Below are 25300 nucleotides of genomic sequence, written 5' to 3'. Positions count from 1 at the left end.
ACATAGTCCACTGTACTCAAGGACAAGTCACTCTTGGGGCTGTCAGTTTGGGCAGCCAAGGGAATACATTTGATTATCATAGAATTGTAGAACTGGAAGGGACCTCAAGAGGTTTTCTAGTTCAGTCCCCTGCACTCAACCTGCACTAGACCTTCCCTGACAGGTGTTTGTTTAACCGGCTCTTAAAAATCTACAATTATGGAGATTCCACAACCTCCCTAGGCAATTTATTTATGCTTCACCATCCTGACAGTTAGGAAGTTTTTCCTAATGTCCAACCAAAACCACCCTTGCCACAAATTAAGCCCATTGCTTCTTGTCCTATCCTCAGAGGTTAATGAGAACAATTTTTCTCCTTCCACCTTGTACTTGAAAACTGTTATCATGTCCCCCCTCAGTCTTCTCTTCTCCAGACTAAACAAACCCAATTTTTTCAATCTTCCCTCATAGGTCAATCTTCCCTCATAGGTCTAGCCCTTTAATCATTTTTGTTGCTCTTCTCTGAACTCTTTCTAATTCGTCCACATCTTTCCTGAAACGTGGCGCCCAGAACTGGACACAATATTCCAGTTGTGTCTTGCTTACAACACTCCAGCTAATACATCCCAGAATGGTATTTGCTGTTTTTGCAACAGTATTACACTGTTGACTCATATTTAGCTTGTGATTCATTATGACCCCCAGATCCCTTTCCACAGTACTCCTTCCTAGGCATTTTCCATTTTGTATGTATGCAACTGATTGTTCCTTAATTGTACCTGCCCACCTGGCTGCTGTGAATGGACTCAGCTGTTGGGTCCCTGGGTGTTATCCTCCTCCAGAGCCTGAACGTATCCCAGCCACTGCTACAGGCTTGGGATACCTGGGCACTGTCTCAAGATACAGACCTTCAAACTAGCACCCTCTGAGAGCTGGAACCCATTATCCAACTGCCTAACACTCATTTCAGTGCTGGCTCTTCAGACTCCCCATAGCTTAAACACACCCTCTCACAGAACTCCACTGCAAGGCGTGATTCTGCTGGGTTAGTGTTTAACTCTCTCAGGAGGCATGTGGTAAGTATAAAGCATCTAATACACACAGACACTTTGCGCACTTTCTAATAGTATTGCTCTTTTACTTAGCATTGGGTGGTCCAAACATTTTAGTGATATTGGCTCCATGCATAGTTTGGCTGCACCTTCATGGGCCACATACAGAAACAAAATGGCCTCCTCCAGGCTTGGTTTCTGCCTGAAGGTGAATTCTTTAAAAATGCTGAACAAAAGCAATGAAGCCATTTTTCAGTAGATGGTGAGTGAAAATGGCATTTATTATTAACAACTGTGCACCCTTATTTTGAATAGCTCTAGCACTGAAACATCGGGGTAGAAATTCAGCATTTGGCAGGGGGTCATTCGTCACTGGAGGAGTAAATAGTGCCTGAACATTCTGGTAATGACTGGTTTTGCTTTTTCCAAGAACTTTGCCCACTGAAAAACTGGAAAAGAGGAAGATGAACTCCTTTGGAAACTTTCTCCAAAAAGAGTAGGATTAAGTGATTAAGATCTCACCCCAACAAACTGTACAGTGTTCATTTCAGAAAAGCAGAACTGATCAGAATCGGGCAGTCAAAAAACACAGCAAGCGAAAGTCGCTGTTTTTCATTTTGTCCCTAGCAATGAATCATTTGTCACCTGACACAGCTTTATATAAATAAAAGCTTTCAGCTATTTCTACTGCCCACTATTGTTAAAATGACTTAAAGAAAGTTTGGGGTTTATAATGGATGAAAGGGATGTATGGGAGAGTTCACTGGGCTGTGTTGTAACATTGACTAGAAAGCAACTTTGAACAAATGACAAACATTCACGTCAGGTCCTCAGCATAGCCACATAACGGATAGTATATGCCCTATTGACTACATTGTCACAACCTACTGACATTAACATTTCATGTTTTTTACTATGCTTCCCACAAAGGTCATTTATAACTTTACAGCAATAGCTGGGATAGAACCCAGATCTTGCACCAAAAGCATATATTCCTACCACTTGAGTTACAGGAGAATCGTCATTAGCTGTTAGTAATGCATGGTCTGACACCTGAGTGCTGATTCCATGCAGTGGAGGGCTGTAAAACCAGTGCTCAAATCCTGCTGGAACACTCTGAGATGCTGTTCCGGCAACATTGGTTTTTTTAAGCCAGAATGGCATCTTGCAGCCCGTCGAGTATTTGCGTTCCAGCACTTCTTGAAAGCTGCATTCAACCCCTTAGCAAAACACAAACTAGCCATTTCGACATAACAATATTTTTTCATTTGTAGTACATAACACCTTCCATCTAACTGTATCACAGTGAACTTACATTAATTAAGCTTCAAAAAGACTGTGTAAAATAAGCAAGTAGAAGTATGTGCAGATGACATTTGTGACAACTTATGTGTCTTCATTTGCACCCACTTTTATACCAATTTCTGCTTATGCTAGAACCAGTGTTAGGCCATGTCGGTTCATGTTAGATTAGTTTGGCAACCTATCACCTGCATAATCAGCCAAAAGGGGCAAAAAAATAAAGTGAAATTGGTGTGATATTCTGGTTAAGAAATGAACAAACATGGAGCATAATTCCTGAACTAGTCCTGAAGCCTGAACTAGTTAAGTGATAGGTATACCTTTTTCCTTTCACAAAACATGGATTAAAACAAACATGGGGATAAAATATTAATCTTGCATGTATTAAATTAATCAAATGACCCATCTCCCCTCTAGTCAAAGTTATACATTTATCTTATATTTCAGTTCCAGTCAGTGACTGGTCCTCACTTAGGAATCAAAATTCAGGGTACAAGCCACAGTTCAGCTAAATTTAACAACTACATAACATTTTACCATAGACTTATCAACTGTTCACAATCTATTGGGATGAATATGTCATTTACTTTTGTGCATCTTTGTTGAAGGAATGCAGAATATGGATGTTTATTCCAAGAATTACAAAGTTTCTTTCTTCTTTTGATATAAGAAAAGTTGTCATTAATGCAATAATAGGAGTTATGAAAGAATGCTACCAGGTCTTTTTGTAACTGCACAAAAAGTTTGTTTGTTTTTCCAACATCTTCCTCAGGGCATCAGGTTAGCCAGAACTTTGCATCACCTAGGATAAGAGGCACTGCAATCAAAGCTCTCTCTCATGGGGTAAAAATTTCAGTCGTGTTAAACTGTTCCATATTACATGTTATGATTTTATATTTGAATGGTTTACCACTGAAAGCTGTACTAAGGCAGGCCATTAGGATTTCAGATTGGTTTAATTTTAACAGTCAGAAAGTAAAGACATCAGCTATTATTAACCTAAGCAACTGGACTGAGGCTTTCATTTCATTCTGCATCTGAAAAAGAAAGCTTGAACTAGAACATTAATCAAATTCTTGGTATTAATGGAGTTAGAACATGACAGTCTCTGAGACAGACCACAAAGTTTGCGGTGTTTAACTCCTGCTGTGAGATATGGTCTGACTTCAGAGCAGCATCAACATGCTGCCATGTGTTCTCCCAGAAGGAGATTTTTCGGGAGTGGGGTGGGGAGTTTTTTGTTTGAGTTTACTCAGCTTCAAAAAAGGCAGTTTTTAAAAACCTGTGTTGAGCTAGATTTTCCACAGATTGGAACATAGATATTAAGAGTGATCTGCTGAACCATTTAGAATCTGCTAAAATGTACTAAATTCCACCTGATATTTCAAAGGTTTTCTTTCCCCAGAACACAAGACTCAATTGTCTCTTCCTCCTCCTCAATTTTTTTTTCCATGTTGACTCCCTATAATTGGCTGATGCCTGAAAAAACATAGAGGATATTGGGAAACTTGCTATAAACTCTGTTCCAGAAGATCAACAAGGAATCCCTGGTAAACTTAATCTTTTCATCCTATTCCAGTGCAAAGGGATTAGATATCCTTTTCAAGTCATTTTCACAGTGGTCAGTATAAAAATGTTTCCCAAACAGGTCAAAGTCCTATGCTTTGTGATCCAACCCAATAATTGTGAATACAGACTAACACAGCTGCTACTCTGAAACCCAATAATTGTTTTGCATGAACAGGATATACTAGCTCACAAACCCAAGAGAGAGATACAAATCCAGATAGGCAAGTATGACAAGTTCTGAATGCAGTCAAACTTAAAGGCCTGGTAAACATTGCTCAGCCTCCTTGAACTGAGTTTTCAAAGTCAGCCTAATCCATGAGTCACACCTATGTTCTCACAGCAAGTGGAGGTTTTTTCTGTGTCAAACCTGCTATCACTCATACTTTTTCCTACAGATTATGAGAGCTCCATTACAGGCTCACCATCATCTGCATCAACAACCTCCACTACAACAGCATCAGCATCCATGACTATTCCAAGAATTTTGTGGACAAGCAGGCAGTTAAAATTATAAAGTACCTTTGATGTCTGTGCCCGATTTCTCAGGTTTATTAGGGAAGCACACCAGCCACCAAATCCATCTTGATTACATTAAGGGATATCTTTCTCCTCAGAAGGTTCTTGGTTCTTATCCAGTTCAGCACTAGAGCCACTAACCCTGCCTAGCAGCTAACTGAAGTTGATATGGGGAAGCACTGAACTGTTTCCAAATGGTCTGTTTATCCTGGGTATTTTAAATAGAAATGTAAAACTGATCACAGGATACTCATTCCATGTAGTTGTATTAAAGGTATATAAGTGGGATATTATCAGTTTTTCTGAATAATGACTTTGTTAAACAAGCTTAAGAAGAGAACACTTGTACAGTATATGGAAAGCTATTTGGGGGTGCAGCATTATTACAAACATTTCACTTGTTTTAAAAGTAGTAAGCACTTACACTACATTTCATGGGCCAGATTTTTCTGCTGGCATAACTCCATTGAAATCAACAGCTGCAAAGTGTTTGGCAATGTACGTTCAAGTTTGGCTATATATGTTATGGAGATTAACCCTCACCACCCCTTTGGGAGTTATGTTGAGCATTATCTCTATTATACAGCTGAAGTAACCACACAAATAGGTTTGATATTATTTGGTCAAACGTGGCAGAGGACTCAGGAAATCAGAAACTATCCACTCCCAACCTGGCCTCTTAGCACTAAATTTTTGGGTGCTTAACCATTTGATCAGTATGTGTTTGCTCATCTTGAATTGAATTACTTATATTTTAATCCATGAAATAAGTGTCTAAATAAAACGTATTGAATGAGGGAGGAATAAGCATTTTAATGACTGTTAAGTTGATTTGACCATCCCATTTATCAGGTTGCTGGGCATTGAGGCTGGGCTGTTAACAGATTACATGCTTCGTGCTTTTCATTTTGCAAGGTTCCCCAGTGCATCACACCATTAACTGTACACATTATAGAAATCAACTTCAGTAACAAATTGCAATTTGCACAGTTCAAGGTATATATCCCTTAATGCAAATGACTACTGCAGATCTGTTCAGTACTATAGTTATCACCCCAAAGGAAAAAAAAGCTTTAGCTCTGTTTGGACTAAGCATGTTACACATTGGTAGAGTTTTGTATAATTCACATGGAAGATCATCCTTCTGCAACATACCCATTTAATTTCTGCCAAACAAGGATATTATTCTTGGAAGTTTAGCCATTCCTCTGTTTCTATGCTTGATACGTTAAGGAACTGCTGTGAAGATTGGCAAACAATTCCCTAGTTCATGGGCTTTCTGGCTGTATGATCTGTCCTGTGCTGAGGAGGCAGCTATTGCTGTTTCCTACAACTCTGAAATATCTCCTTCAGTATTTGTGGAAGTCGGGGGGGAACGAGGGGAGAATGTCGCACATGCATGGAGGGCAAAAAGCTTTCAGAGAGCCAACAACTTGGTGTCTGGAGCCCCAGCATATTTAGACGTTTTTATTTCCTGCATTTTGTAGTGTAACATGGCTTGTGCTGTTGTACAGAGAAGTGAAAAAAAGAACTAGATGACAAATGAATGCTCTGTAGTTGTTGTGGTGTTGGTCCCAGGATATTAAAGGAACAAGGTGGGTGAGGTAATATCCTTTATCTTTTCAAGAAGAGCTCTTTGTGGCTCGAAAGCTTGTCTCTCTCACCAACAGAAGTTGGTCCAATAAAAGATATTACCTCACCCACCTTGTCTCTCAAATAAATGCTTAAAGCACGAGAGAAGAGCAAAGGATCAAACTGGTAACTAGGCAGGTAACACTAAGTTGCATAGAGGGTGAAGTGCAAACAGGAGGAGAACATGTGCTTTAAGGTTAATACAGGGTTTGGACAAGTTATGGTGGATTGTACTGAACTAGTTATTCAACTACAAGTAGTGCACAGAAAAGCATTTTGTTGGAAAGTCAGATTTTTACCGTAGCTCTCTTAAGCTTTTTAAATATATGCTAAGTGGCTCTATGCAATTCAGTACAGGGACATTAGAAAAGAATGGGAGAAAAATAGTTACAATTCAAAAGAAAAATGCTGTAGTCAGGCCAAGATATTAAGAGAAAACTATTTTAGGCAATAACATTGAAAGCAATTGTTTCCCCCAATTTGAAATCATGTTTTCTAAATGCAGCTAATGCCGAGCATACGTATTTCTTTCAAAGGCAAACACTGAACACAGCTCAGCATGTTTATCTGCAAAACAGTCAAAAGCAGTGAATAACTAAGTGTCTTTGCCATCAGTACAAGATGGCTGAACTGTCACTGGTTAAACACAGCTGCTGCTTTACTATGGCTATAGTGAGAATTTAGAATATTTAGGTGTTATTTGGGGGGAAAAGAATAGGAAACATCCATTGCACAATATGATATTTACAATATCGGATTTGTTATCCCATCAGTGTGTATACACATGGACCCATTCAATTATAGGGGATACATATGCTCAACAGGAGAGTACTTATTAGTTAAAATATATTCAAGATAGCTGTGAAAAATGTTGGAGAGAGAATCTGCCAAGATGATCTGATCTGCTGCTGCATTCCAACAAGGGATTATCCATGCTAGCAATGCGATACTGAAAAGCTGGTAATTCTAGGCTGGAGAGCAAATGTTGTTCTGCTCAAGATGGAACAAGCACTTCCATCATTCTCTGTGAGAAAACACTGTATCTGTTTCCCAACACATTAAAGTTAAATGCTTCTCAAGGATCAAAATAAGACAACATTAGTTTCATTAAGATAAAGCCAAAGGGAGTTATGCTGGTTTATGCCAGGTGAGGATCTTGCTGATGGTTTAAATTTACCTGCTTTAAGATGATTCACATAGTAGAATCTGTCCTCTCCCAGAGGATGATGTAATGCTATTCCCATCTTGAAGCAACACAAAACCCAATATTCATTATCCCACCCACAATTACCAGCCTGTCAACAATGCTTTGCTTGTGTTAACAATCCCTTATTTGAATGCAAGACAAGATCAGATCTTGTTTTTGTTAGAAAATTAGCCATCTTTCACAACTATGTTGAATGTGCAACTTCAGTGGAACTACACAGGGGGTCTGGCCCCAAAAGTGCAAGGCTAGTTCTGCTTATAGACAAAAATTGGCATCAAAATACTTAGCAAAGTGTTTCATATACAGCAATTCATAATTAACAGGTAAGCATGGGAATCTACAGCTCTGACAAAATTGCCCACTAAGATGAGTAAATATTGCAGTATTTGCGCTTTATGAATGAAAACCTAACTATCACAGCTCTAGTCAAAATCCTTGCTAATATCAGTCAGGTCATGACAGCAATGCACACCAAAAAGATTTAATACCTACCCAACAAATATTGTTTGAAATCTAAAACTATTAAACATGGCTTTGCACACTGATTTGGGATGGTTAGATCTGAGATCACAGATCGCGTAATTTTCCCAGACTGTGACTGCTGCTCAGAACAGATGTACACTGGGGCAGTTCTGGATGCAGTGCTCTAGTAAAGCAGAATCTTACCCATATGTAAAGCAATATATTTTAATATTGGTTGCAGTCTGACTAGAGCTAAGTCTAGGAGGGCCTCTATAATAAAAAAGCACCTATCTGTAAGTTTTGCATAATGTTTCAGACAGCTATACAAAGCATATGCCCACTGACCATCTTCAGGGTACTCTAAATATCTCAGGCTCATGGTTTGCAATTCAAAGTGCAATCTTGGAAGCATCTTGCAATGAACACCCTTGTTATGCTAGAAGTCCTTCAGGGGGTCTTATGTTCTGTAAACGTAACTGGTTAGAGAGTGAATCATACTTAAGGGCCTATGTACACCTTTTAAAAAATCCAGACTTAATTTAATTTAAAATGAAATTTTAAGTTATGTTGACAGAATGAGAATGAAATGCAAATAGTTTTCTAAGTGATCCATGTCTTTGGTTATTTGGAACGTCTAGACAGAAGTTACATAGAACTAAGCCAGGGGTTCTCAAACCTCATTGCTCTACAACCTCCTCTGACAACAAAAATTACTACACAACCCCGGGGGAGGGACCAAAGCCTGAGCCTGCCCAAGCCCAAGGGCTTCAGCCCCAGACAGGGGGCCTGTAACCTGACCCCCACTCCCTAGGGCTGAACTCTTGGGCTTCAGCTTCAGCCCTTGGCTGTTGGGCTCGGGCATTTGCTTCAGCCCCAGGTCCCAGCAAGTCTAATGCGCACCCTGGCAACCCCATTAGAACAGGGTCGCGACCCACTTTGGGGTCCCGACCCACAGTTTGAGAGTCGCTGCGCTAAGCATATAATAGTTTCAATTTTCCTTCAACATCTGGAAAAAATAGACCTCATAAATGAACCTTCAATAGGCTTAGCAGAACCTTTGTGACCTTTAGGGTATGTGTACACTACAGTGGCCACAGCAGCACAGCTATGGCTTTGCAGCTGACACTTCCTACATCAACGGAAGGGGTAGGTAATCCACCTCTCTCAGAGACAGTAGCTAGGTTGATGGAAGAATTCTTTCATCAACCTAGTGTGTCTACAATGGAGTTTTGGCTGACTTAATTATGTAATACAGAGCGCAAAATTTTTCACAGCCCTGAGCAATGTAGCTAGGTCAATCTAATTTTTAGGTATAGACCAGGCTTAGTTACAAAATTAGAAAGTTGCTTATCAGAGTTACTTTTCCTCAGTCACATCATATATTTCAACTAACAAATCAAGGCATTATCCCTTAAGGTCCTGAACTGATTTGATAATAAATAGAACTCAAAGTTGAAATTATTTTTATAGCAGGAAAACAAAACTGTGATAAACACCAGAAATGTATTCCAGTATTTTAGTTTAAAGGCTTATAGGCTCCTACATAACAGAACAAAAATGGATGGTAGATAATATATATAGATTCTAGGATCTTAACCTGTGAGGTGCTGAGCTTTCTTAATTGTATTTAATGTCAGTGGGAGTTAAGGTGCTGTGCACCCTCACAGCATTGGGCCCTTATTTATCAAGATCCACTTAATATAAAATGTAAGCCCATTCTATTAACTAGGATATTTTAAGCAGTGGGTGAGGAGGAGGAAGAGGAGAGTGAAAATAGGTTTTTTATCGTGGTCCTTGAAAGGCTAAAGTGACACACAACAGCCCTGAAAACGTTCTGTATCTGAAATTGAGAAAACTAAAACTTTTGCTTCTTGGCACCTATAATTTAGGTAAGTGTTTCTAAGGAGAGCACCTGCTGCTTTTTTCTTTCCCCACAGTATTTTAAGATGTACATTAGTCTGGAAAATTGTGCAGTTCATAGCAAAGCCATATATCCTTTAGACTCATAGAGGCCAGTTGGGATTTGGGCTGGGGAGTTCCATGGGGTTCATGAGAAGGGAAGAAAAGGCAGGTCTCTCTTTCCTGCCACAGAGGGGCAACATATATGCAGTGGATTCTATGCTCTGTGTTACAGTGGAGGGCAACTGTACCTGTATTCCTGCTCTGTGGTCCACCAAGCGCACCCACTTAAAGCTTTTCCAGTTCCCAGTCATCACCTCTCTTGGGCAGAGATCTGCATCTCTCTTTCTCCTGACCTGAATTTTTCCAGGCTGCACAATTCCCTGCCTACACTGTGATATTTCCAACAAGACAGACTGCCTAAACAGGCCAGCATCTACACTTTGCTTCCTCTCCAGAGCCTATTTCCAATGTAATTGTTACAAGTTACCAAACAGCTTTTTCTAAGCAAGCACATTTATTCAAAAGGGGAAAGCATTACCAATAAAATATTAAAAACAATAAAAGAACCAACACGCATGCTAACGAACTTGCCAGAGGTCACACCAACTCTAGCCTTGGGCTCTGGTAGGTGTCAGACCTTCAAAACCCACAACAGGGTTTTCCCCATGCTTACAAATTCATTACTGTCTCAGATTCAGAACTAGAACCCAAATTGGGCAGTTCCGCTGTTTTTTGATACATCTCAGTCCTTTGTTCTCATCTTTGGGCACAGGTAATCGAGGATAATGACCCACTCCTCAGGATATAGCTTTCAAAAGCTGGTTTTTGCATAACCAGAGGAGGGGAAATTTGCACCTCCCACTAGGAAATCCATTTAACACTTATTGTCTCAAAAATCCATTCTGGTCTGGCACATTTTCAATATAGTCCTTCAAACTCCCAGGCCTCAAATTACACACACATCCCCGAGAGGTTACATACCACCCCAGCCCACAATAACACATAAACTACTACCATAAGGTTTTTCCAAAGATACTGCAAAGATACTGTGACACACTGTACACGGACGTCATCAAGATGGCGAAAGTGGTCAGTCTGCCTACTCATAGACCCATTGGCAATACCTCACATCTACCCCCCACCTCTCCCACCAGTTTAGGCAAGTACTATTGCTAGTTCTGCTGATCAGAATGTGTAGGAGTTTAAATCTTGGGGAAGTGCTTGTCAGCTGTGGTACAGTATTTTAGATGCTGGGCTTATCACAAGTAAGGACTGTTCCCTGCCCAAATGTGTCAGACTACAGATTGTTCTTAGGTGTAGCTGCTCCCTACACAAGCAAATAAAATATTATGTGGTGGGAAAACACCAAAATCTATTGGGACTATTTGCACAAGTAAGGATTACTTAGAGGTGTATGTGTTGGAGGATCAGGCTCCATCCTGCTAGGACCTGATCCAGATAGAATGAACCTTTATAACTGAAGGACTACAGGATCTACAGAGGTTATGTTAAGTAACTCCTCTCTAGCAGCTGCAGAATTAGACTATCTGCCTAAAATTTTTATACAACTACTTTGCACTCTGAATTAAAACTTGAACATGAAAATACTGGGGGAGGATGAAAGCCAATTAATTCACAAGATTTAATTCACAAGTCAGTAATTCAGGAACTGCACAGTTTTAGCTGGAAAATGGGATTATAAGTTTTCTTCTCCTATAAAACTGTTAATGGAATTTCAAAGCTGTGCTTGAATCCACACTAGTTATTATTGGTTAATCTCCAATAATGTATAAGTTTCCAAAGGCCTATGAATCACTGTAAGAGTGGGTTAATTAAAAATCTCTCTCCATTGATTTAAGTGTGTGCAGTGTACTGCTACAAAACAAGATGTTTTCACTTACAGTCTGTGTGTGTGTGAGAGAGAGAGAGAGAGAGAAAATGTGTGGGTGTGTGTATATATATATTATATAAAATATAATAAATATGAATGTTACTGGTTTGATGGTCTGTTTGGTTGCACACCATCTATTTAACATTCTGTCTATATATATGTTCTCTTATAAAGTCTCTCTTTGTGTGTGTGTGTGTATTTATATATATAAATGTTAAACAGATGGTGTGCAACCAAACAGATCATCGAACCAGTAACATTCATATTTCACATCAAAGCCAGTCCAGCAACCCTTACTCATGAGTAGTCAAGCAAAACAGGAAGTGACATGATTTTTTCCCTTCCCCTGTTAAATCCTTTTAATATAATGGTTTAAAAACAAATTTAATGATGTATACAGGGGAATAAACATTTTTAAATCCTAAATCCACTCCATTGAGATTCACACCTATAACCTTCACATACATATGACAGTTACCACCAGTGCAAGCAGGCCTGTAATAATGAAAAGATCAATATAATGCTTTTATGTTTTTATTTCCAGAGATTTGACCTACTTTAGGATTGCTCACAAATAACAGTCAAAAATGATTGTTGATGTCAGTGAGGTTTTGAATTTTCTCCCTTACAATAAATAACTTAGAGCAAACAGCAAGAAAAACAGCAATTTTACATCCAAAAGAGTATGCTCCAAAGGCTAAAGCAGAGCACTAAATCAGGACTCCTGAAGCCTATTCCTGACTCACATGACTTGCTAAGTGACCTTAGGCAAGTCACGTAACTCGGTTTATCCTATAACAACATGCTCTTTTATAACTACTATAAAGCCAGCATTTCATTTTAAAGATAGATAGATAGATAGAGCTAATATGTGCTATCCACATCAGGCAGCAGACAAAACATTATTTAGAAGTGTCTTTAGGAAAGCCAGTTTGTATTTGCTTTATAGTAGCTATGCAATTTGATTGACAAGTCAACAGCACCAGAATAATACTTTGCACTTAAACAGCACCTTTCATCTGAGAATTTCAAAATTATTTTAGTGTGATCTCAGACACCGTATTGTATATGCCTGGAAAGCACCATGCACATTTTTACACTGTAGAGATAAATACGTTAGTTAATGAAATCTCAAAACACCCCCATAGCGGGTGGGCTCAGGTCGGGAAACAGGGTTAAGTGACTTGCCTAGGGTCACATAGCAAGTCAGGCATAGGATCCAGGAGTCCTGCCAGCCTTTGGTGCACACTGTGATGTATGTAATGTAGCTGTTTATTTGTTTGAAGTTATACACTGTAAAGGAACACATTCAAAACTTCATTGACATATCAAGAGCCATTTTTGACCGTTATTTGTGAACGATCCTAAATTAGGTCACATTTTCCTGGAAATAAAAAAAAAGGTCATTTGATTGGCTAGTGTGCAATAAAAGTACTTTTAAAACACACCACTCAAATGAAGAGAAGTGACCTAGTTTAGAATTTATTTTAGGCCCTAAGATAGGATTTGTAATGCTCTAGCAACGGAATGCTAAGGGCAGCTGTACTTCATCTCCATTAATATTGCCGTGCCTGTTCAGCTGAATTCAAGCATTATACAGTCTCAAAAGGTCATGACTCACAGATCCAAAACCGAACTCTAGAGTATAAAACTAAGAGGGTGGTGGAGGGAATCTGCCAGACCCAAAACATTTTCAGTCTAACTTACAGTGACATTTAGCCATATCACTATCACCATGTGCATACACCGAAAGGAAAAATGGTATTGGGGTTGTGGCACTAGTCTGGGACTTAGATCTGCATTTAGTTCCTTGCTCCACCACAGACTTCCTCGCACAACCCTGGGCGCATCACAATGTCTGTTGTGCCTCAGTTCCCCATCTGTCAAACGTACTTCCTACATCTGACCTTTAATGTTGTTTATGTAGACAAAGCCCCAGGTTTTCCAAAATGGCTCTCTTCAGCACTAACTGACTTAGGAGACCAAGTCTCATTTTCAAAAGTGATTTAGACACTTAGGTGCCTAAGTCAACTAGACATTGCAATGTCAAGCAAAGCAATGCCTCAATACCTTAAAAAATCTTGACCAAAGCTCTTTGGGACAGGGGACAGTTCCTGCGAGTTTAAACAGTGACTAGCACAATGTGAGCCCTATCTCTCTTGGGACCTCTAGTTTTATTGCAATATAAGTATTGATGTTCACCTCCAACTTTTGAAAATGTATTACAACTCAACCACACTAAGATACACAACAGTTGTCCATTCCGTTACATTCCTGGAAATGTCAACCCATACATTTTTAGCCCTTCCATTAATTATTACTACAATTAAGGTTTCTACATATGTAAAGGTTTAGACTGGGATTTTCTAAGGAGTTTAAGGGAATTAATGGCCCTAAACCTGATTCAAAACACCCAGCCTTAGCTGCTATGGACAGAGTATTCTAAGAAGCCCTCTTAAATGAGGACAAATCCATCCATAGTGTGAAGTTGATGAATTAGTGAAGCTACACCAGGGATTAATTTTTTTTCTCATTTAACTGAATTCACAAGTAACCTTTTAAAAAGAGGATAGATGTGAAGTGTTGGATACTCCTGTTGGTTCACACAAAGCAATTACTGAACCACACAAAATTCAAAGCTTCTGTTTGATTTGGATAAGAACAGACACTTACTAGATTTCAAGTATTTCCTCCTTCTGGTGAGTGCAGAAATACAGAGATCATTGCTTCTTTTGGTAGTTTGTCCCTTCCATTTCTTCTCAGCAGGCACGTAGATGCCACCATGAAAACAGGAGAAAGTTAGCTGAAGTGTTAACCATACTTTTGAACCTCCATACAACTTTCAACTCAGTTCTGGGCAAAGGTCTGGGGTAGGTTAAATTTTTTTTTCTAAAACTAGCTCATCTAGCCCCAATCTTAAGAATACTTTCTATTCCTAAAGCAAATGCCAGCCTCAGAATGCCTTACACAATAGAGTAACACCTCACACCACCACTTTTTGAGATAGGAAAACTGTGGCACAAAGCAATATTGACTTGACAAAGGTCACAGGAATCAATGGGGAAACCAGGAATAGAGCCCAATGCTCGAGTCCCAACACCATCCTTCCCCCTCCAAGATTCTGCACCTTGTATAATTTCTCACACGAACTCTGCTGACAGCCACCTGTGAGTTGCAAAACTTCTTGCTTTTCCTTAGGCAAAGTAGCTGTACCTGAACTCCGATTTTTTTTTTAATTCTAATTTTTACCTTTGCTTGAGCTTCAGCGGGAGCAAAATCCCTCAGAGTAGTGAAATCTACAAAGGAGAAATAAAAAAATTCAGATGTGAAGACAACAATTATATGTGATAAGGACTATTTGAGGGTACTTTTTTTAAAAAGAGAAGGATAGAATAGTTTTGTGGAAAGGAGCATATTTTTTTATTATTATTATTATTATTAATTTTCCATTCTACTTTTCACCAGAAACTTTGATCATGATAAATAAAATCCAGTAGGCTCAGCACAAAATAAGGCATCCAGGAATATAAAATCCACAGGAAAAAATTTTAGCTTGAAAGAATTTTCTATCAGGATAGTGCTTGTTTTTGTTAGAAGTAGCTTATTTTGATACTTGTAAAATCAATTGGCCTGCACTATTGTTTATAAACCTGATAGGTTTCTTCTTCCCTCTCCAGTCCATGGTGTGCACCACAGCACTTTAAGGCTAGATTGTGACTTTAGATAGATCCTCTGTGCTCCACTCTAGGAGCAGTGGCTAGGCAACATGATACACACCTCTGTCGAAATTCTTTCCCCAGTATTTCCTTGCTCAGAGAGGAGTGGAGTAGTTATTTGTTCCTGGTCCATTATCAGCGGCGAGTTACCACACACACACACACGCTACTGTGACACTTTGCACCTCATTCACCATAGAGATATGATTATGCTAGGATTATGATGCATCTTGTACAACATATGTCATGTGAGGTGTCAATGGAAAAGTTTGGTTTGCTGAATATGATTATCCTATTTGTATGCATGTATCATTTTTGTATCTGGAGTTATGAATATTAACTATGTATCTGCATTTCAAATGTGCTCCTGGGTAACTCCCACAAGTTAATTTACATCCAGTCTAGCCAGCACATTGTGAATGGACTATTCAAGGTAATGGCCCATCAGCTAAAACAATGGTCCATGGGAACAGCTTATTCTCACCTAATGATCTTTCCTGTGAATGTTCTAGCCAAAATATGGGTAATGGCCCCTCCCATGACTCACTGAAGCAGGCAAGGGCATGTGATACTGGATTCCAACTTGTGCCTGTATTTTTTCACAAACTGTGCTGGGGACTTTGCTTGGAACAATGATGTTCCCTCCTCATGGAAGAAGCTATAAAAGGGAGAAGTGACTTCACCACTTGGCTTCACTCCCCATACAACTCAACACCTGGAAACACCTTAGGAACAAAGACTGAACTGGGGAAGGGGCTCCCAGCAGGGAAAGACAGAATCCGAGACTGTGTATGGAAAATTGGTGGACTGTTTGTACCATCATGGTAAGACACTGTTTATTTCAAATTATGTCTAGTTTATAGTACTCCTGCTGGAATTCTATGCCAAAAAATCCAAAATTCTGCACCAAAAGAGCCAAAATTCTAAAAAAAATCTGCATATTTTATTTGTCAAAATAATGCAATATAAATCACACCAGTTTCACTTATTTTGGTAATTTATTTAAACTACCATATAGAAAAAAATTCACAATAAATGTTCAGCATGTCCGAAACACATGAAAGTTAAGTTACAAATACTGGGTAACCAATACACTGCATTCCAGTAATAATCCTGGATTTTCATTTAAATTACATTACTTTTATTTTGGTGTTTGGTGTTCTGTAAAGTAGAATGTCGCTTTAAATTGCTCAGACTTTCACACATGAAAGTGATACAGTTTTGCTAGTCATTGTCCTGCATTTTTTTAAATGGATAAGTAAAAGAGATCCTGAGCTGTAATCTAACACCATTGTGCCTGTCTGGCACAGGGAAAAATGGGAGAAAGCATGTAGACCTTCCTAGCTGAGGACTCCATTACTGTCATTTACAATAAGGCCCCTTTACACCACTCTGGCAAGGTAAAGGAGCCTTAAATTGACTAAGAATGGGAACAATTAACTAACAATGGGAACATTAGCAGCCTGCCTCCTTAGTTGTTACGTTTCTGCTCTGCCTTAGGGACAGAGCCTGCTTCACACAGCCCTATGCCTCCAAGCCCGGGATGCAACAACAGCAACTGAGCGGGACATCGTGATTCTCTCTCACTTGTTCCCATACAGGCAGGTGCCCAGCCTCACCCCCTTAACGTCTCTCCATGCACACACACCCAGCCTCCCTCCTCCCCCCAGCGATCTGCTCTCTGCTGCTGGCTGCTCCCAGAAGACATGCCCAAGGTGATGGGGAAAAGGAGTGTATTCCCCACAGATTTCTTTGCTCCCCCATTTTTCTGCAGGGAAGCCAAGAAATCTGTGGAAGGTATGAATTCTTCACCCCCGCAGGGGCACAGAATTTCCCCAGGAGTAGTATAGAACTTAAATTGCAACTTGGTTTATTTCTTAGGTAATCAACTTTGATCTGTACGCTATTACTTATAATCACTTAAAATCTTTCTGTAGTTAGTAAATTTGTTTTATATTTTTTTACTTAAAACAGTGTGCTGTTTGAAGTGCAAAGGGAAATCTGCTCAGGAACGGGGGCTGGTGCATTGTTCTCTCCACATTGAGGGAAGGGTGGACTGGAAAATAAATTTACCCTGGTCAGGCTTTTGACCAGGGCAAGATGATACAGGTCTGGGGTCCTAGGTGGGGAGCTGGGGTGGGGGGCTGGCTGAAGCCTCTTTATTGTTGGTTTATGAGTGATTGGCTAATGAAAGCATTCATGTAACTGCAGCTGGGAGTGTCCCTGTTTGTGTATGGCTGTACCCGTGCAAGTCCTAGAGAGGACTGTAGCTTGTCATAGTCACACAGCTTGAGAGGGGGCCCAGAGGGCTACGTAGTACCCCAGTTCCAGGTTGCACCTCAGGGAAGTCTGTCACAGCTACCCCTCACTATGGTGGATCAGCTGTGAGTAAAAAGGATTGAGTCAAGGCTCAGCCTGTTCCCCACCCAACCATTTCTAGGTGGCTGGAAAGTAAGCCAACACACAGCTTGCAGCATACTTACACCTACATGCCATGGGCCTGACATGTAAGTAGTCCAAGCAGAAATGCAAGTGGAGTCCCCTTCATCCCCCTTAGTTCTTCACATGAGCAATGTAGACCAAGTTCCAGTCCAGCCTTTAATTTCTGTAACAAGACGTATAATGTTTTCTGTCAGACTAATGACTAAAATTGATCAATGAGATTTAGGGAAATTTGTAGAGTTTCGACCACCCTCCAGTTCTAAGTTGTTTTCTCTGGATTGAGTTGCACACATAGATTTTGTTCTGTGCAAGCGATTTCATTTTTAAAATTGCTTGTAGTAATTATTTCATTGCTATTGTGGTTTCTAAAACTCCTCTATTCTAGATTTGTTTTCAGATTATTTGACTCTTTATTTAAGTCTTCCAGTTAAACCCTTCACACTGAAATCCCCTCTGTGCATATGTTTCCATTTCTCCCTGGTTTTTGGCTGGGTTTTTTTGGTCATGCCTCTTGCATACAGGCACATTTGAAGCTTCCCCTATGTGGTGGTCTAATTACTTGCTGGATCTTTCCTGGATTATTTCCTAATTTTTTCCTTAAATCTATTTCTTCCCCCTAGAGTTTATGGAATCATTCCACAATGAAATTTTCCTGGCCTTGCTTGAAATACACTTCATTTTACCTGCTTTTTCTTCTCTCTCCAAAGGCCTCTCTACAGGCACTCCAATATGCTTGTCCTTTCCACAACCCGGATGCCTGTCATTAAACTCTTCCCACATCCTGGGCCAAATTTAAAACTTGGTATAAGCAAATGCAACTTAATTACATGGAGCTTATATCAGATCTCTGTTTGCATCCCCTCCTCCCCCCCACACACTAGAGTAATTTAAACTCTGTTCAAATGTATCCTGTCCCATATGTTACAAATAAACGCTCAATTGTTTAAGAACTCCTTTCTACTAAACACTTCCCCCACACCAACTCAGCCATGTTTCCTGTCTTCTTGCTCACCATCTTCTCCTAACCTTAAATATTTTACCTGCAGTATTTGGGTGCAGTACCATCAAGGTCTTGCTCTTAAGCATCCCCCTTAATTCCTCAAAATCATTTGTAGACCTACTCAATTTACACACAGAAGACACCCCACCATATTTTATTGTCAAAAGTGAGAAACTAACAGCCTGTAATCCATTACTCTCGCACAGCTCTGCCCGTGGAGTTGAGCTCTGCTCTGAAACACCCTTTTGTGCGATTGCCAATAAGAGTCTCCTGGGCCCAGGTTTTACTGCTAAGTATGCTCAACTGTACAGAAATTTTGAAGCGTGGGCACTAACTGCTGAAAAACCTATTCATTGGTCCAAACTGCTTTTCCTTAGCAACAATGGAGAGCTCTTACAGCAACTTCTTTGCGGAAATTCATTAGGCAACACTGATTAGTGGATAGACCAGCACTGCTGTCAGGAGATCTAAATGTCATTTCCTCCTTGACACTGAATCACTGTGACCTTGGGTAAGTCAAATTTCTGGGCCTCCCTGTTCCAATCTATAAAAGAGGAATACCACCCACCCGCATTGGTAGTTATGAATCACTTTGAGCATCTCAGCTCTTTCAAGTGCAAGGCACACTTCAACCCTGCCTTTGCTAATATAACACAACACCGTATGCACATGTGCTGAATAAAATCCCCTACAATTTCCCAATGGAAAGGAGAGGGAAGAAAGAATGAACCACATAGAATCATAGAATCTTAGGACTGGAAGCGACCTCAGGAGGTCTTCTAAACCAGCCCCCTGCACTCAAGGCAGGACTAAGTATTAACTAGACCATCCCTGACAGGTATTTGTCTAACCTGCTCTTAAAAACCTCCAATGATGGAGATTCCACAAACTCCATAGGCAATTTATTCCAATGCTGCTAATGCTCAAAGCACTTCTGGATGATACTCAGATACCACGGTGATGAGGACTGTATAAGAACCTGAACTGAAGAGATGAAAGGCACTATATCAGTTTTAAGTCTGAACCACCACCACCATCACAGGAACAGTTCCCTGTAATGTTGCTGTTGTGATGTTCTATACTTGTACTCAGTGTTCCTCTGGGGCAGAGGCCTAATACCTTTAAGCTTTGTAGGACACCATGCTGCTTTAAAAATAAATATTCATTCCTCTTAATGTGCTATTTCCTTTGGGGTCACCTCCTGGTATGGTATGTCCAATCCACACAAAATGCCAGACAGATTTGGTCTCCAGGAGCTCCAAGCTGCATGTACTAACATTTACAACATGTTGTGTCCATATCTCTGTAAAGTTGGTTGATTAATGGTAGTGCAGGCAGAGAGAAAAGACAAAAGAAATATAGGCTCTTTTTCATTCAATACATTTTACTTTCATGTAATATGCTCAAGGCCCTATTTACAAACTAACAGCTAATGCAGGTCCACACTAAAGAACAGACTCTGTGGGATTTCTATCTGAGCTGCATTTAGAAAGATCTGTGCACTAACAATTTCTCTACGCTTACAAGCTTACAGCGATACAGCTGTGCTGCTGTAAGAGTGCTCATGTAGCTGCGTTATGCTGGTAGGAGAGAGCTCTCCCGTTGACATAATAACACCAGGGCAACGAGCGGCGGTTGCTATGTCGGTGGGAGAAGGTCTCCTGCCAACATAGCATTGTGCACATGAGCACTTATGCCAGCAAAACTTATGTCGCTTGGCGTGTGTGGTTTTTTTTTCACACCCCTGAGTGACAAAAGTTTTGCCAACATAAGTGCTAGTGTAGACATGGCTTAAAATGAATCTAGAGTTACATTCCTCTCCTTTCTCAAGCTTTTATTCTGAACTATGGATTACATTTAGATCTACGGTCATGAAGGATGTTGGGTTTGTTTGTTTTTTAATACTTTGGGTCTGATTTTTCCTCACTTCTACAGACATGAATTCACTGGAGTTATTCCTGATTCACACGTGTGAGATGAGAAGTTAGTCCCTTAGTCTTAAGTGAATTTACATGAGTTCCTTAGGACAAAGACTATGACAAAACTGTCTAGTAAAGACTGGTAAATTTCTCAGGCAGCCTATTGGTCTAGAAGACCCCAGAACTGACCCAGTCTCCAAATGGAAGTCTGTCTAATGCTGCAGGAACTTGTGTTCCCATCCAAAAGGCAGAGAGAGGTGAATGATGCTCTAATTTAAAACCTACTTTGGAATAAATGATGTTGAGAAAAGGCAGAGTGCTGTGGAATAAAATAGCAACAATTATATTCAAAACAGTACTCTGAAAACTTTTGTCAAGTTGGGGAATATGAGCGTAATTGAGGATTGCACCCAAACCAACCATGGGACATATGTTCCAGTGTCTAGAAAATGGATACTCCAGTTACACTCCACAGTTACACCCAAGCACTGGGCTTTGTCAATACCTATGCTCCCATATATTCGAGCGTGTGGACACTGGAAGGCTTTTAATTCTCGTTTTACTAATAAGGCTCCCTTTCCAAGCATCAGAGTGCATTCTGAACTCCATTATTCAGTGGAGGGAGAGGAACACACTAGTAGCACATTGCCTTTCCCTAATCATCCTTTCTAGATGCTGACATTATGCACATTCCCCTTAGTAGTGCCAATCCATCACTTGGTCAGTATTGTGCAATGCAATGAACTCCTCAGAAACATATCACCTTAGTTATACCACCTGGTCTCCTGCAGGAAGAGCTCTATGTCTCTCTTAGCAGAGAAATATCTGCTACGCTGACCACTAAAAATATTCTGAAGGAAAAAAGAATAAACCTTTCCTGTTAAGAGGGCAATCTGAGAGGAGACTTCAGAAACTTCCTCACTAGGTTTTATCCTAACCTGTCTTGCAATTAACTTTTTGTTTTAAACAGGAAATTAATTTTTAGCAGCATAAGATGGGTGATTTAAAACAGTGAGTTTTAATGTTTTCCCAAGTGGTCAGAAATAGACATTTTTCAAGTCTGGTCTTTTAAGATAAAGAAACAGGGAAAACTGAGCCCTGTTGTAAGATAGTGTAACTTCAGTAAAGTCAGTAGAAGTGCTCTGTTTTACTGCAGGGCTGACTGTAACCCACTGTCCTCATCCTATACATTGTGGGAGATCTATGCAGAGAGCAGGAGCAGAATATCAGGGCTGACATCTGCCACAATGATGGGAAAAGTGCATTGCTCTTTTTTACAAAAGACTAGAACATTGTAAAAAATAGCCTGTAAGTAGTTTAGCTTTGTGGAGGTGAAGACAGATTAGACATTTTTCATAACTGACTTAAAATAGTCTAGCATCAGTATTTTAATGGATAAGCAACTGACAAGTTTGTGCCTATAAAAAGAATTACTAAAAAGAGACATCTGTCAGCAGGTTTGACAGTCTATCAATGTAAAGGGTATGAAGGATATAGCCAAGAAAATGTCTTCATAAATAGAACTCACCAATCTCATGTCATACAACAGTGAACAAGGGACCCTCTCAATTTGATTTTCTCAAATTGATTTTCTTCCTCCCTTACAAATCAAAACATCTGCCGACATTGTCTAGCTTTTACTATATAACTTTGTTATTATATAAAGTTCTGCTGACCTACTCACAGGGATGTACCCTGATATTATAGCTGACAAGCACTGAAACGTATAGTAATTCAAGTTATTCTTCTTCCAGAAGAATAAGTATTTGGTGGCAGTGTTGCCCCACCTGGATTTCCGGGAATGGATTTTTTTTTTTTTTTTGAAATATCCTGTGCCAAGGAGTGCACGGACCTGTAGGTCTGAGATTAATTCAGACACTTTTTCCCTGACAACTCATTAAAACTGAAGCATGCGCACATTTTCTTTACATCAGGCTTACAACTGTAAGTTTCTTGAACTGACAGTAACCACTGTCCATCCCAAATATCCAGGCGTAATGGGCTGGTTATGTCAACCACCAGCAATGAACCCTAGCTGAGAGGTGCCTGCAGGGATGAAGAGAAACTGTCCTAAGCATGCTCAGGTTTTTATTCTGCACATAGGAGGAGGGAGCTGCTAATCCCTTGTGCTGGAGCAGAGGGCTTCCAGGAAGACAGACTAACCAGCAGAGTGCTGGCTGTGTGCGCAGGAGAGCACATAGGTATGCAGTTACACTGCCATTGCAATTCCAGATTTGGGGACCACGTTGTAAAGATCAGTACAGTGATAACTGAAGGTAAAACAAAGGTTTTACTGCTGTGCTAATGCACAGAACAGAGAGTTCATTTAAATATAAAAAGAGAATTCACCACTTACAACGCTGACAGAGACAGAACTGCTCTGTTCTGAGATAATGGCCCAAATTCATGCCCACTGCAACTCCATTGACTGCAATTTCAAAAATCAAATGGAGTTGCACTAGGATGAATTGGGCCAATCCCAATAGATTCACTAACTCAGACGCTGAAGTTTGGAGAAACCTACTGCCAACTCCCAGGGAAAGGAAAAGGACATTGGATCATTGGACAGTATTTTAGGACTACATCAAAACTCAGGAGGGAACCTCTTAAGGAGAGCTCTACCAGATGGATAGCAGCCAAGACCCACAAGAGTAAACTTATTCCCTAGGTATTGAGGGACTAATGTACTCCTATCATATTTTTGCTCTGTATCTTTCTGCCCTTGCAGTCAAATAAAATGAAAAGCTAAAAATAAGTAACAGTTACCCAGTAAGAATTAAGGAAGCTAGACGGAGTTTCCAAAGATTATAGATTTGTACATGCCAATGGCAGAGAAGATAGAAAATACGGCCAAGGTTTTCTGAAGTGCCCTGTGACTTTGGATGCCCAACCTGAGATTAGTTTAAATGGTCTCATTTGCAGAAGGAGGCACTTTCTGAAAGTCTGCCCCTTTAAGGCAGCTCAGGTTTAGCACCCAAAAATCATTAGTCACTTTTGAAAAACCTGGAGCAAGAGTGGTTACTTAAAGTTTATTAAAGATTAAAAACCCATACAGATTTGTCTTTAAGTTCTGTGCACTACTTAAAAGTCCAATTTTGCAGAGCAGTTTCTGAATTTTTGGTGCCTTTGTATTTCAGGAGCATTCATTTTTGAACTGATTAATGGTCAGTCTAATATTTAAATTATTTATGCTTCATTCTTCATAAAACTGGCAAATTGCCATTACCTCCCACTCCAATTAATGACATTGCTGAATAGGCAAAGGCTCCATTGTATTCCTCAGCACAATCAACATACATGCTTAACATTCAAATCCTAAGCACAAAAGTTTACAGTAAATATAATTACTAACTGATCTTATGAAAGTTTCTCTTAACCCTATGATCCATGAGAAAACATATGCTCTACTAAACAGTAATTGGTTATCCCCAGATATGGATGGGAAAGGAAAGATGTTGCAGTTGGGGTTACACTAGCCTTTTATTCTGGGAGAAAGAATTTTAAGTTTGGCTTAGACACAAATGTCTATACCAAATTTAATATTCTTTCTCCCAGAATAAAAGGCTAGTGTAACCGCCACTGGTTTCCTGGTCTCACCCATTTCCTAGTTATTTGTTCACATCACACAATATGTTATAGCTAAATTTGCCAATTTGGCCAGGACATGCCCAGGCCTGGACAGGAAGAATAATGCAGGTGCATATGCAAAGCCATCCGATAGTGTTTGCAATGTCCCCATCTGCTCTGTCTGGCGGTAGCCACAGCTATACATTATTTAACCTTCATGAACATTAAGACAAAGTCACGTTATTTTGTATGCTGTGCATGCAAAAAGATAGAAAAATGTTTTCAAAGAATACACTATAACCACAGCATTCTACTGGCAGAGTTAATAATCATGATAGAAGGTGGCAGAATTTTATTGACTGACCCATCCAGTTCAGTTAGCAGGTGTTAAGATCCCGCATAAAGCTGGTGAAGTTTCACTGACTATGACATCTGAAGCTTGGTTAATTACATCCTGGTAAATTATTACTACACCTTGCTGATAGACTAGTAGATAACTCCCTTTGAAAGTAATTGGGCTAGAGGAAAGTTTCTTTTAGTGGTGTCCATTAAAATTGTTCTCTTAGGTGATGGATTTGTTCTTACAACAGAATTTATCTTCCAAATCCAGTTCAACACTTTATCTATTGAACCCAACTGCCTAGGAGCTGGACCTCCTGCTGGCCTTCCAGGGCACAGCACCGTCTGCGGTGCCAGGAGAGGCAGGAAGCTTGCCTTAGCACCCGCGCTGCGCTACTGAACGGGAGCCGCCAGAGGTAAACCCATGCCCCAACCCTGTGCCCCAATCCCCCGCCCCAGCCCTGACCCCCCCCAAACCCAGAGTCCCCTCCTGCTCCCCAGACCCTTCATCCCCAGCCCCATTCCAGAACCTGCACCCCCATCCCAGAGCCCTCACCCCCCTGCATCCCAACCCCCTACCCCAGCCCAGAGCCCCTTCCCACATCCTGAACCCCTCATCCCCAGCCCCACCCCAGAGCCTGCGTCCCCAGCCCAGAGACCTCACCTCTTCCCACACCCCAACCTCCTGCCTCAACACACAGCTCCCTCCCACATTCCAAATCCCTCGGCCCCACCCCCAAGCCTGGAGCCCCCTCCTGCACCCCAAATCCCTCGGCCCCACCCCCAAGCCTGGAGCCCCCTCCTG

The 25300-nt window shown here is 40.4% G+C and overlaps 1 long non-coding RNA gene across 1 annotated transcript in view; it reads right to left on the bottom strand.

Annotated features, from left to right (window-relative positions):
- The window catches only part of LOC140917880 (uncharacterized), a 42229-nt gene extending 24458 nt beyond the window's left edge, over positions 1-17771 (bottom strand). The window contains exons 1-3 of the long non-coding RNA XR_012161031.1: positions 17712-17771; positions 14762-14808; positions 14186-14267 (exon numbers count right to left, since the gene is read on the bottom strand). This is a non-coding gene — a long non-coding RNA (uncharacterized lncRNA). The remainder of the gene's footprint in view (positions 1-14185; positions 14268-14761; positions 14809-17711) is intronic.
- Between the last annotated feature and the right edge of the window lie 7529 nt (positions 17772-25300).

The sequence above is a fragment of the Lepidochelys kempii genome, chromosome 10 (genome assembly GCF_965140265.1).
Source record: "Lepidochelys kempii isolate rLepKem1 chromosome 10, rLepKem1.hap2, whole genome shotgun sequence".
Classification (NCBI taxonomy): domain Eukaryota; kingdom Metazoa; phylum Chordata; order Testudines; family Cheloniidae; genus Lepidochelys; species Lepidochelys kempii.
Note: the sequence above shows the minus strand (reverse complement) of the source record. Positions and strands in the feature narration are given on the sequence as shown.